Source organism: Rhinopithecus roxellana, chromosome 5, assembly GCF_007565055.1.
Source record: "Rhinopithecus roxellana isolate Shanxi Qingling chromosome 5, ASM756505v1, whole genome shotgun sequence".
Classification (NCBI taxonomy): domain Eukaryota; kingdom Metazoa; phylum Chordata; class Mammalia; order Primates; family Cercopithecidae; genus Rhinopithecus; species Rhinopithecus roxellana.
This window is the reverse complement of record NC_044553.1, coordinates 133,611,485-133,625,782: the sequence shown is the minus strand read 5'-3', so window position 1 is coordinate 133,625,782 and position 14,298 is coordinate 133,611,485. Positions and strand designations below refer to the sequence as shown.

General features: G+C 46.3%; 1 pseudogene across 1 annotated transcript; it reads left to right on the top strand.

Annotated features, from left to right (window-relative positions):
- Nucleotides 1-6,806: 6,806 nt before the first annotated feature.
- Nucleotides 6,807-7,589, top strand: LOC104677593 (annotated as a pseudogene). Its single transcript, XR_004057374.1, has one exon. The product of XR_004057374.1 is annotated as an insulin-like growth factor-binding protein 3 receptor pseudogene (transcript).
- Nucleotides 7,590-14,298: the final 6,709 nt, after the last annotated feature.

The following is a 14,298-nucleotide window of genomic DNA, read 5'->3' as shown; positions in this document are numbered from 1 at the left end:
AGACTGGGCAACAAATGTTTATAATAATAAACATTTACTAAGAACTATATATACTCCAGGCACTATTCTAATTATTCACATGTATTAATTAATTCCATACTCATAGCCTTATGAATTAGGCATTACTTCCCCCCCAATTTTATAGGCGAAGAACCTGAAGCACAAAGGTGTTGGTAATGTGTCCAAGGTTACCAGCTGGTACATGGTGGAACTAGAGTTTAAGTCTAGGCAGGCACGGTTACAATTCCATGCTGCAGATGAAGAAACAGAGAGGTGGTGTAAATTGTTAAAGCCACACAGTCTCAAGGTGTTCTGGGATTGAGGGCTCCAGCACCAGCCATGACTTCTTGGGATTCTATAGGGGCACGGAGCAGATGGCCTCAACTGACTCCGTGAGAAACACCATCCTTTGCATCTTGGCAGGTGTGCTGGTGGCTTTGGCAGTAATGACGCTGACCAAAACCAAAGACATCCTCAGTCAGCAGTGAGAAGTCAGCAGGCGAGCGCACCCCAGGTCCCCTCCAGCAATGGCACTTCCCCTGTCTCTGGCTGTGAAATGGAGGCTGAGGGGTTTGGGTTTTTAAAAGAATGACTTTTCCATCAGAGCTTTAAAGAGGCTTAAACTGGAGTCACCTCATTTAGGAGTTTTCTTTTAAACTTTTTTTTTCCAGTTTTGTTTTTTTTAATTAATTAATTAATTTTTTTCTTTCGAGACGGAGTGTCGTTCTGTCGCCCAGGCTGGAGTGCAGTGGCGCGATCTCGGCTCACTACAAGCTCCGCCTCCCGGGTTTACGCCATTCTCCTGCCTCAGCCTCCCGAGTAGCTGGGACTACAGGCGCCCGTCACCACGCCCGGCTAATTTTTTGTATTTTTAGTAGAAACGGAGTTTCACCGCGTTAGCCAGGATGGTCTCGATCTCCTGACCTCGTGATCTGCCCGCCTTGGCCTCCCAAAGTGCTGGGATTACAGGCGTAAGCCACCGCGCCAGACCCTTTTTTTTTAATTTAAAAGAATTCTCCATCTCAGAAAAATGAAACAAAACGAAACAGTTCCAAGAAATTGGGCTTCAGAGAGCAAATCTGAAGAAGAACCTGCTGCACAAGAAAGGGGCTGGACTTGGACTTGCCGAGCTTCCAAATGACCACGAGAGGGCAGCAAAGACACTGCCCAGAGAAGGCTGACGCCCCAGGATCTTCCTAGACTCATCCTCCAAGGAAGGGCTTTGTCCGTCACTCTGAGCATCCCCTAGACTTGGAGTCTCAGCTATTTAAAAAAGAATGGGCTTTGGGCTTGTTCTTCAGATCATGTAACTAATGCATGGGAACTTTGGAAAATTTGGAAGGTCTGGAAATATGTGAATCAAATTATTATAATCCTGCCATTCAGAGAGAACTACTGTTAATATTTTAATGAATATCCTTCTGGACAGATGTAGAAATGATGGAAATTTAGATACTGATACATATACATATATTTTTTGATTTCCTGAAACTGACATCAGTCAGTATATACGAATTGGTGGTCTGCCAGCAGGCCGGACGCGGTAGCTCACGCCTGTAATCCCAGCACTTTGGAAGGCCAAGGCGGGCGAGTCATGAGGTCAGGAGTTTGAGAGCAGCCTGGCCAACATGGTGAAACCCTGTCTCTACTAAAGATACAAAAAATTAGCCGGGCGTGGTGGTGCATGCCTGTAATCCCAGCTACTCAGGAGGCTGAGGCAAGAGAATCGCTTGAACCTGGGAGGTGGAGGTTGCAGTGAGCCAAGATTGCGCCATTGCACTCCAGCCTGGATGACAGAGCAAGACTCTGTCTCAAAACAATAACGACAACAACAACAACAACAAACCCAACAGCAAAAAAAAGTATAGCCATATATATCTGCACGCATATATGGCTATATTATCTGCCCAAGTGTCTCTCACTTGGGCAAGTCCCAAGTGAGACTTGGAGGACCAGTCCCTACTGCACCCAGCACAGGGGTGAGGGGCCAGCACAGTGAAGGGTGGGCAGGCAAGACCAGTGTCCTCTGGTGCCAGTGGTCATTCTGCTGGCTGTCTCCATAGCCTGGGGCTAAGCTTTCTGCAGTCTTAAGGAGAGGAAGTCGTGGAGCTTTCTAGCTCAAAAATATTCTGCTTCATGAGCAGGTGCTCCGCGTTCGTTGAATTTCATCAAAATGAGTCATACCAAAGGTGTGAAAGAGTGGCAGGGTTTAAGGAGTTACCACTTCCTGGTTCCACATGGGTACATCATCCTTTAACCCCAGACAGAGGCACTACTCATTGGGAATTCAGGCTGCAGCAATGGGCATGGCGTTTTCTCTCCAAATGCAAAGACCTTGAACCATTTCTTTGTCTTTGGATGTGGCCACCTATTCCCAGAGAAAAACATCAGCGTTCTTACTCTGCAACCCCTTTGCTCATTGTTAAATGAGCTTCAAACCTAAAAACAAAACAAAACAAAACAAAACAAAACAAAAAAACCCCACTGAAAATGCAGCGATGCCTGAATTGAGTTTTAAATGAGACACAAGTGTTGACTAGGTGAAGGGATGGGGACATCTCATTACCCAGAATTATAAGCAACTCTTGTTTCTCCACACAAATAGATGGGCCACTGCTGATTTCCTAAGGGAATTCTTTGTCCTTGCTTTGGAGTGAGATAAATCGAGCTTTGAATATCAACTCCACTACATCCTTATTTTGTCCTTGGGCAAGTCACGTAACCCTGGGCATTCCAAGGTAGAGCCAAGATTAAAATGTTGGAACTGTTTAGAAGGAAGTGTCAGCTGTTCAGTCTGGCTGGAGCAGAGAATGACGGGAGTCAGAGCAAGACGGGGCAGGGATGCCACACCAGGGAAGCCCACCAGGAGCTGCCACGGGATTTTAAGCAAGGGTTAAATCATATCATGACAGATGACATTTTTCCAGTCTCACAAGAGTTATGGCAAAAACCAACCACATGTATTGGAGGTTTTATGTATTTTACACATATGAAACTACACATATAGTCCATTGGCAGCATTCTCTCTTATTCGGGTGACCATTATTGGCTCCCATAGGCAGTTTGGCAGGCTTCCTACCCACCCCCACTCTCCATCCCAGGTGCGCCCATGAGATAATTCCAGTGAGGGTTGTTCCCACCCTCTTAAATGTGTTGTGGTCACATTCACAGATCAGATGGTCTTTTCTCTTTCTTTCTTTCTTTCTTTCTTTCTTTCTTTCTTTCTTTCTTTCTTTCTTTCTTTCTTTCTTTCTTTCTTTCTTTCTTTCTGTCTGTCTTTCTGTCTTTTCCTTTCTCTCTCTCTCCCCTCCATTCCTTCCTTCCTTTCTTTCTTTCTTTCCTTTCTTTCTCTTTCTCTCTCTTTCTCTCTTTCCTTTCTTTCTCTTTCTCTCTTTCCTTTCTTCTCCTTTCTTTCTTTTTCTTTTCTTTACTCTCTCTCCCCTCCGTTTCCTTCCTTCCTCTTTCTTTCTCTTTCTTTTCCTTTCTCTCTCCCCTCCTTCCTTTCTTTCTTTCCTCTCTCTTTCCTTCTTTCTTTCTCTTTCTCTCTCTCTTTCTTTTCCTTTCTCTCTCTCCCCTCCATTCCTTTTTCTTTCTTTCTCTTTCTTTCCTCTTTCTTTCTTTTTCTTTCCTTTCCCCTCTCTCTCCCCTCCATTCCTTCCTTCCTTCCTTTTCTTTCTTTCCTCCTTTCTTTCCTTTCTTTCTCTCTTTCTCTTTTTCTTTCTTTCTCTCTCTCTCTTTCTTTCTTTCTCCTTTCTTTCTTTTTCTCTCTCTCCCCTCCCTTCTCTCCCTTCCTTCCTTCCTCCTTTTCTTTCTTTCCTCCTTTCTTTCCTTTCTCTCTTTCTTTCTTTCTCTCTCTTTCTTTCTCCTTCCTCCTTCCCTCCCTCCCTCTCTCTCTCTCGTTCTTTCTTTCTTTCCTCTAGATGGAGTTTCACCCTTGTTGCCCAGGCTGGAGTGCAATGGTGCAATCTTGGCTCACTGCAACCTCTGCCTCCTGGGTTCAAGCGATTTTCCTGCCTCAGCCTCCCAAGTAGCAGAGACAACAGGTGTGTGGCACCATGCCCAGCTAATTTTGTATTTTTTGTAGAGACAGGGTTTCACCATGTTGGCCAGGCTAGTCTCGAACTCCTGACATCAGGTGATCCACCTGCCTCAGCCTCCCAAAGTGCTGGGATTACAGGTGTGAGCCACTGCGCCTGGCCTCAGATGGTGTTTCTTAACCTCTATCTGTCAATCATGCTTAAGCCTAACCAAGTTGGGGTGAGTGGGTAGGAAAGGAAAGAGGTCTTTTTAGCAGAGGGGGACATCTGGGTGCTCAGCAGAGAGGTAATATTCAGAGGTAAGGTCTCCTTGAGACTTGGCACTCCCAGGCACTCACGCTGACCCATCAGAATTCATCATGAAGTTGGAGCATGATGTGATTTGGCTTTGTGTCCCAACCAAATCTCCTCTCGAAATGTGATCCCTACATGTCAAGGGAAAGAGATGATTGGATCATGGGGTCGGTTTCCCCCATGCTGTTCTCGTGATAGTGAGTGAGTTCTCACAAGATTTGATGGTTCTATAAGTGTTTGGAAGTTCCTCCTTCATGCTTCTCTCTCCTGCTGCCTTGTGAAGAAGGTGCGTGGCTTCCCCTCCGCCTTCTGCCGTGATTGTAAGTTTCCTGAGGCCTCCCAAGCCATGTGGAACTGTGGGTCAGTTAAACCTCTTTCTTTATAAATTACCCAGTCTCAGGTGGTATCTTTACAGCAGTGTGAGAATCAACTAATATAGAGCTTCCTTCTCAGACTTCTATTGTGGCAGGTTTTGTTGGTTTTATATATATATATATATATATATATATATATATTTTTTTTTTTTTTTTCCTTTGAGACAGGGTCTCACTCTTGTCACCCAGACTAGAGTGCAGTGGTGTGATCACAGATCACTGCAGCTTCAACCTCCTTGGCTCAAGTGATCCTCCCACCTCAGCTTCCCAAGTAGCTGGGACCACAGGCATGCGCCATCATGCCTGGCTAATCTTTTTTTTTAAATTTTCGTAAAGGCAGCATCTCACTATGTTGCCTGGAGTGCAGTGGTACAATCATGGCTCACCCAGGCTCAAGCGATTCTCCTGCCTCAGCCTCCCAAGTAGCTGGGAATACCGGCATGCACCAGCACACCTGGCTAATTTTTTGATTTTTTTTACAGATAGGGGTCTCACTATATTGCCCAGGCTGGTCTCAAATTCCTGGTCTCAGTGATCCTCCTTCCTTCACCTCCCAAAGCACTGGGGTTAAAGACATGAGCCACTGCACCCTGGCCTGTAGCAGTTATTTCCTTCTGCCTCCCACACTGCAACTGGGAGGCAGTGCAGCAGGGAGGGAACGAATCCAGGCCTATGGGTCACGTAGACCTTGGTATAAATTTTGCCCCATCCCTGACAGGTTTAGGACCACAGGCAAACAGTGTAAACTCTTTGGGCCTCCGTTTCCTTGCCTGTCAAGTGAAAAATCACATTATTTACTAATTCTTTTTCTTTTTTTTCCCCTGAGATGGTATCTCACTCTGTCGCCCAGGCTGGAGTGCAGTGTTGTGATCTTGGCTCACTGCAACCTCTGCCTCCCGCGTTCAAGCAATTCTCCTATCTCAGCCTCCCGAGTAGTTAGGACTACTGGCATGCGCCACCATGCCAGGCTAATTTTTGTATTTGTAGTCTGATCTTGAACTCCTGCCCTTATGATCTACCCGCCTTGGACTCCCAAAGTGCTGGAATTACAGGCGTGAGCCACCGCACCCGGCCATTATTTACTACTTCTTAAGTTATTGAGAGAATTAAATGAGATGAGCAAGCACTCAAAACATCTAAACTAGAATTGTTGTTACTAAAATTAATTGTTTCATGCTCATATCTCTCCCACTGTACTGAAAGCTCCTGTGAGGGCAAGAATGGTATCATATTCATCTCCCTGTGATAAGCAGTGTGGACTCACTCATTAGGCTCCATAGCCAGAGTGGTTAGGGCCCAAAATACTTTTAGAAGCCCATAAAAATGTTTTAATATCTTTTAAAACAAGGGAAAAAATGAAGACAACCTAGCCTGATTAGATTTGTCTTTATAGTAATGCAGTTGTAAAAATATCATTATTGGCCGGGTGCAGTGGCTCACGCCTGTAATCCCAGCACTTTGGGAGATGGAGGCGGGCGGATTATCTGAGGTTGGGAGTTCGAGATCAGCCTGGCTAACATGGAGATACCCCATCTCTACTAAATATACAAAATTAGCTGGGTGTGGTGGTGCTCGCCTGTAATCCCAGCTACTCTGGAGGCTGAGGCTGGAGAATCGCTTGAACCTGGGAGGCAGAGGTTGCAGTGAACCAGGATCGTGCCACTGCATTCCAACCTGGCTGACAGTGAGACTCCGTCTCAAAAAATAAAAATTAAATTAAATTAAAATTAAAATATCATTATTATTATTATTATTTTAATGGAGGATGTCAGGCCTCTGAGCCCAAGCCTGCATGTATACATCCAGATGGCCTGAAGTAACTGAAGAATCACAAAAGAAGTGAAATGGCCTGTTCCTGCCCTAACTGATGACACTACCTTGTGAAATTCCTTCTCCTGGCTCATCCTGGCTCAAAAGCTCCCCCACTGAGCACCTTGTGTCCCCCACCCCTGCCCACCAGAGAACAACCCTCTTTGACTATAATTTTCCACTACCTACCCAAATCCTATAAAACTGCCCCACCCCTATCTCCCTGTGCTGAGTCTCTTTTCGGACTCAGCTCACCTGCACCCAGGTGATTAAAAAGCTTTATTGTGGGGGCACCGGCCTCCGCCCGGCAGGGAGGGGCTCTCTCCAGAGGCTCAGCCTCCTCTGCTCCCCATGGGCAACTGCCAGGCAGGGCACAACCTGCACCTGTGTCTGGCCCACCACCCACCGCTGGTCTGTGCCACTTTGATCCTGCTGTTCCTTGGCCTCTCCGGTCTGGGCCTTGGCAGTTTCCTCCTCACCCACAGGACTGGCCTGCGCAGCCCTGACATCCCCCAGGACTGGGTCTCTTTTTTGAGATCTTTTGGCCAGCTGATCCTGTGTCCCAGGAATGGGACAGTCACAGGGAAGTGGCGAGGGTCTCACGTCGTGAGCTTACTGATCACCTTGAACTTCGGAGACTGTCCAGACAGGAACAAGACCCGGACATTCCAGGCCACGGTCCTGGGTAGTCAGATGGGATTGAAAGGATCTTCTGCAGGACAACTGGTCCTTATCACAGTCAGGGTGACCACAGAAAGGACTGCAGGAACCTGCCCGTATTTTAGTGTTCCAGGAATCCTACCCTCCAGCCAGCCACCCATATCCTGCTCAGAGGAGGGGGCCGGAAATGCCACCTAAGCCCTAGAATGGGTGAGGAGTGCATTAGTGTCTGGCACCACGAAGGCCTTGTGCTGACCGAGCTGCTCACCTCGGAGGAGAGGAGCTGGCTCTGTGTGGCCCCAGGCTGCTGGTCTTGGGCTCCTTCCTGCTTCTTTTCTGTGGCCTTCTCTGCTGTGTCACTGCTACGTGCTTCCACCCGCGCTGGGAGTCCCACTGGTCTAGAACCCGGCTCTGAGGGCACCAGCATAGTTCCCGACTTGTTTCTCAGGTATGAATCAACTTCTTGGGCCTTTGCTCTGAGTTGGAAAAGGTCTTAGAAAAAGCGAAGAGCTGGAATGTGAGGGAAAATAAAAAGCTTTTCTGCCCCCGCCCCACAAAACAAAAAGCTTTATTGCTCACACAAAGCCTGCTTGGTGGTCTCTTCACACAGATGCCTGTGAAAGAGGAAGTAACCCACAAAGGCTGAGTGCCTAGGGCTCGTGCAAATCATGAGGCCTTGAGTACAAGGGCCTGGAATGACACAAATCAGGTTGGAATTACAGCTCCTCCACTGAGCTCAGAGTGTGACTGGGAGAATTGTCCTCTTTCTCTTTTCTTTTTTTTAAAAAAATGGAGACATGGTCTCGCTATGTTGCCCAGGCTGGTCTCAAACTCTTGGCCTCAAGCAAGCCACCTGCCTCGGCCTCTCGAAGTGCTAGAATTATAGGCGTGACTACCGCACCTGGCTGATTTTCCTATTTTTTCATCTGAAGACAGGGTCGTTGATAAATCTTGCTTTCCAGGCCACGGGGTGCTGCCCGCTTTTGTCTCCTTTGGTATATATTTATGCATTCAATATCTGTCTTTCCCCACTAAGCTGTAAGCTCTACGAGGGCAGGGAGGCTGTCTTCCTTATTTCCTACATGTGACATTTACAGCCCTCTTACTGCATGCTATGCATTGTTCTAACTGCTTCAAATGCATGACATCAGCCATGAAGTGTTTTATCCCATTTTACAAATGAAGAAACTAAAGCTACATGGTCCAATGACCTGCCCAAAATCGTACCGTAGGAAACGATAGGGAGATGAGGGTTTGAACCCTAGGACCCACACTCAACCACAGCCTCTGGCTAGGATGCTCAGCCCAGAGCCTGGCAGACCGAAGCGGGAAAGCAGCAGGTCCTGGAGGGGGCGAGTGGCTCAGAGGATGCAGAGTCTGAGACACTGAAATGAAGATTTGTTCCTGGTGGGTGGCTGTGCAACGGAGGAGGCAGCGAGTCAGGGGGAAGAGGTGCTCCTAGCAGACAGGTGTTTTCCATTCATGAAGGAGGAAACGTTCAGGTCAAGAGAATGATCTGACCACATCAAGCACCATAGGGATTCTCCCCTCAGTGAGTCACCCCAGGAAGCTGACCAGGTTTGTTCTTTCTGGGGTAGGGGGACTAACAAGCCCAAAGAGGACCCCTGGTGCTCCAGGGCTCTGCAGCCTCCACCAGAACAGGCCACGTGCTCCTCCACTGGCTCCTCTCCATGTGCCCACCTCATGCTACTCACACATCGAGATATTGGTTGGTTGTCTTTCCACTTGAACTTTACTTTTTGTAATGGTTATCTTTTCTGGCTACAAAATCACCCACATAGCTTCATCTTACAAAAAGCAGGGCCGGGCGAGGTGGCTCAAGCCTGTAATCCCAGCACTTTGGGAGGCCGAGACGGGTGGATCACGAGGTCAGGAGATTGAGACCATCCTGGCTAATACGGTGAAACCCCGTCTCTACTAAAAAAAATACAAAAAACTAGCCGGGCGAGGTGGCGGGCGCCTGTAGTCCCAGCTACTCAGGAGGCTGAGGCAGGAGAATGGCGTGAACCCGGGAGGCAGAGCTTGCAGTGAGCTGAGATCTGGCCACTGCATTCCAGCCTGGGCGACAGAGCAGGACTCGGTCTCAAAAAGAAAAAGCAGAAAATACAAATAAACATGCACACAAAATAAACAAGTGAAAGTCCCTCATAATCTCACCCTACAGGAATAACCTGGTTTAATATTTTGGTATATTTATTTCCAGTCTTTTTGAGAATTCCTGAGAATCAGGAATTCAGGAGTGACTTACCTGGATGGCTCCGGCTCAACAGTCTCTCAGGAAGCTGTAGTCAATCAACTGACAGGGGCTGTGGACTCTGAAGACTTGACTGAGGCTGGAGCATCTGCATTCAAGGTCACTTACGTGACTGTTGGCAAGGAGTTCCAGTTCTTCGCCACACAAGCTTCTCTGTAGGACGGCTCGAGACATGGCTCTCACAAACTGAGTGACCCAAGAAGAGAGTGACAGCACCCGAGACTGGAGCTGGCCTTTTTATAACTGAATCTTGAAAGTGATATGTCATCCCTTCTTCTGAATTCCATTTGTTCGAAGTGAGCCTCTAGGTATGTACATCTTTATACATGTGTATACATACATGCATGTATGTATATATATGAGTACATTTATAAATATGTTTATATATTATATAATATAATATATATAAATTATATATAAAATATAAATATATGTTACATATATACTGCACAATATACAAGCAAATTTACGTATTTCCACTTATGATTTTTTTTTTTGAGATGGAGTCTCGCTCTGTCACCCAGGCTGGAGTGCAGTGGTGTGATCTTGGCTGATTGCAACCTCCACCTCCTGGGTTCAAGCAGTTCTTCTGTAGTCCCGAGTAGCTGGGACTACAGGCATGCACCACCATGCCCAGCTAATTTTTGTATTTCTGGTAGAGACAGGGTTTCACCATACTGGCCAGGCTGGTCTTGAACTCCTGACCTCAAGTGATTCACCAGCCTCAACCACAGAGTGCTGGGATTACAGGTGTGAGCCACCACACCTGGCCTCACTTATGATTTTTTTTACTTTACGAAGTTGCAAAAGTGATATGTATCCATTACACTCCTTGACTTATGGCAGAGTTATATCTATATAAACCCATCATAAATTGAAAATATAACTCAAAAGTTTGACTTAAGATATTTTCAATTTATGATGAGTTTATCATGATATAACCCCATTATAAGTCATGGAGTACTTCTACACACACAAACACACACACACACAGACACACATACACACACATACACATTTCTCATTGGTTCCATTCCTCTGGAGAACCCTGACTCATACATCATTATGGAAATGGTTGAACACAGGATGGTTCATATAAACCATGGTTGCTGCAAGGGTTAATTCCAGCAGGCCTGGAATTGACATAGACTGATTTACCGAAATAAAAGCTATTCCTGTACAGCACTGAGCCCTGGTCAGGGCATTAAAGATACCGATTAATAGTGCTGTTTCGTAACCATGAGTCTGAGGGATTTCAATGTGGTTTGTACAGGCTTATCAGCAGCGTTTATTTTTATTTTTACTTTGTTCAGCATTGTGTATTGATAACAATGAGATTGATGATTTGTTCCTGGTCTTGGTGAGACCCCTGGAGGACTGTGCTTTTGGGACTGGTGACACAGCAAGAAACATGCCTACATGAGCAGCAGGGTATATGACACCCTGGTGGAAACTCCAGCTTGGGCCTCCCAGTTCTGAGGTGTTCTGTGACACACAGGTGACTCTAGAGAGAAGGTATGTCTTGCGTGGCTCTTCCAGAGGTGGACCAATTGGAGCCTGCACCTGGCCTCTCTGGATCCCTTGATGTCCACTTAACTGCTGTTGCTGCATTAAATGAATGCTTTTGCTGCAATAAGCAGTAGCTTCGTAAGCATTGTCAACTTGAATCCTGTGAATCTTTAGCAATCAAACCCAGCCTAATGACCACTGTTAGTGCACGTAGGATGTAAGCAGCCCTGGCTTTCTTTTTTTAAAAATTAGAGACAGGGTTTTACTATGTTGCCCCGGTTTTTAAAAAGGTTTAGATCTACACAAATAGCCTGGGAAAAGGTTTATAATGTAAGTGAAATAAGTAATTTGCAAACTAAGAGGTAAAACATGATTTCATCTTTATTTCTTTCAAATGTGTGATGCCGTGTGTGTGTGTGTGTGTGTGTGTGTGTGTGTGTGTGTGTGTGTGTCTATCTAGATGTATTTGTAGAAAATTCGGGGAAAAAACAAAGAAGTGTAAAGAAGTGTGCACCCTAAATCATAAATGAGGGTTACCTTGTTGTGGGGTATGTGAAGTGAAGGAACAGAATGGGCTGGAAGGTCTACTGCTCCGGTTTGAATGTTTTTGTCCTCTCCGAAGTTCATGTTGAAATTTAATCCCCTATGCAACAGTATTAAGAAGTGTGGCCTTTAGGAGGTGATTGAGGCATGAGAGCTCTGGCCTCATGAATGGGATTAAATGCTCTCATAGAAGGGTGTGATGGAGGGAGTTTGCCCCCCTTCCACTCACTCTGTCCCTTCCACCATGTGAGGCCAGTGTTTCTCTCTTCTGGTGGACGGAGCAACAAGGCGCCATCTTGGAAGCAGAGATAGGGCCCTCACCAGACCCTGAACCTGCTGCCATCTTGGAAGCAGAGACAGGGCCTCACCAGACACTGAACCTGCCAGCACCTTGATCTTAGATTTTCCAGCCTCCAGAAATGTGCGAAATAAATTTCTGTTATTTATAAATTATGAAGTCTGTCGTATTCTGTTATCGAGGTACAAACAGACTAAGAAATTGGTACCAGAGAAGTAGGCCTGTTGCTATAACCAATATCTCGAAATATGGAAGTGGCTTTGGAACTGGTTAAGGGGTAGAGGCTGGAATAGTTTTGAAGCACATGCTGGAAAAAGCCTGTATTGTCATGACCAGAATGTTAAGGGAGATTCCGACGAGAGCTCTGAAGAGGAAAATTGTAGAGACAGCCTCAGTGTTAGGGATTATCTAAATGGTTGTGAACAGAAAGCTGGTATTCTAGAAAAAGCCAATCTGATGAAGTCTTAGATGAAAACGAGGAATATCTTACCAGAAGTTGGAGGAAAGGCTATCCTTGTTAGAAAGCAGCAAAAACTTGGCTGAATCGTGTCTGTGTGCTACTGCTTGGCGGAAAGCAGAATTTAAGATCAATGAACTAGCATATTTAGCAGAAGAAATACCAAAGCAAAGTGTTCAGGGCGCGGCTGGCTTCTCTTAACTACTCACGGTAACATGTGAGAAGAGAAATAATTTAAAGACGGATTTTTTTTTTTTTTTTTAAATGGAATCTCCCTCTGTTGCCCAGGCTGGAGTGTAGTGGATCTTAGCTCACTGCAACCTCTGCCTCCTGCGTTCAAGTGATTCTTCTGCCTCAGCCTCCTGAGTAGCTGGGACTACAGGCGCGCACCACCACGCCCGGCTAATTTTTGTATTTTTAGTAGAGACGGGGTTTCACCATATTGGCCAGGCTGATCTCAAGCTCCTGACCTTGTGATCTGCCCACCTTGGCCTCTCAAAGTACTGGGATTATAGGCGTGTGCCCCCGCGCCCAGCTGAGAGACAGAATTTTTAATTAAAAGGGAAACAGAATGATTTGGAAAATTCTCAGCCTGGCCATGTAAAGAATAAAAAAACATGTTAGGAGAGAAAACCAATGGTGTGGCCAAATGACCACAGATTAGTAAATCTGTTAATCTGTTGATAAACAGGTTAGCATAGATTGAAGGAAGCTGGATGATGCTGTTCACCAAGATGATGGAAGAATAACCCTGAAAGCATTTCTGAGATCTCAGAGACTGCCCCACCCATCACAGTCAGGGCACTGAGGGCAAAATAATATCAAGGGAGGGGCCCGGGCCCCTTGTGAAACTTGGGACCCTGGGGATCCCAGTCCAGGGCCTCCTCAAGTCTCTGCTATCTGTATTCTGGCACGGTGCTCCTTGGTAGCCCCAGCTGTGGCTCAGGTGGGCCCAGGTGTGGCTGAAGCCACCACTCCAGAGGACACAAGTGGCGAACCTTGGTTTACATGTGGTGCTAACTCCACAGGCATGCTGTGATGAGCTGCAGAGGCAGGGCTACCTCCACCTGGATTTCAAGGGATGCCTCAGAGAGCCTCAGGGCCCAGGCAAAGAAATGACACAGGGAAGGGGCTGCTGTGGAGAGTCCCCACCAGGGCAATGCCTAGTGGAGTCCTGGGAGCAGGGCCACTCTTGAGACCTCAGAACAGTAGAGCCTCAGGAGTGCAGCCCCAGCCCGGAAGCGTCAGTGGCAGGCTACTAACCCCCAAGAGGCGTATCCACCTTGTTTCATGTGATTAAAAAGAAGAAATGGGATCATAGGCCTTTCCAAAATAATTAGTAGACTTTATTTATTCATTTATTGAGGCGGAGTCTCACTCTGTCACCCAGGCTAAAGTGCGGTGGCATGATCTCGGTTCACTGCAACCTCTACCTCCCAGATTCAAGTGATTCTCGTGCTTCAGATACCCAAATAGCTGGGACCACAGGCTCCCACCACCGTGCCTAATTTTTGTATTTTTGATAGAGATGGGGTTTTGTCATGTTGACCAGGCTGCTCTCAAACTCCTGACCTCAAGTGATCCACTCTCCTTGGCTTCCCAAGGTGCTGGGATACAGGCTTGAGCCACTGTGTCTGGTCAATAGACTTTAATTTTTAGTTTCACAGAAAAGTTGAGTATAGTTACAGTTTCTATATACTCCCTCTTCTCCACACTGCCTCATCCTGTGTATCACCTCCCTGACAGTTTCCCTTATTATTAAGAACTTACATTAGTGTAGTACACTTATTACAGTTGATAAACCAAAATGATACATTGTTATTAACAAAAATCTACAGTTTAAATTAAGGATCATTCTTTGGTTGTATAGTTCTATGGGTTTTGACAGATGCAAATGTCATGTACCTATCATTACAGTATCATATGGAAATATTTCACCACCCTAATAATCCCCTGTGCTGCACCTGTAACTCCCTCTCTCCTCCCTGCAGCCCTGGCAACCATAGATCTTTTGATGCTCTCCCTCCTTTGCCTTCTCCAGA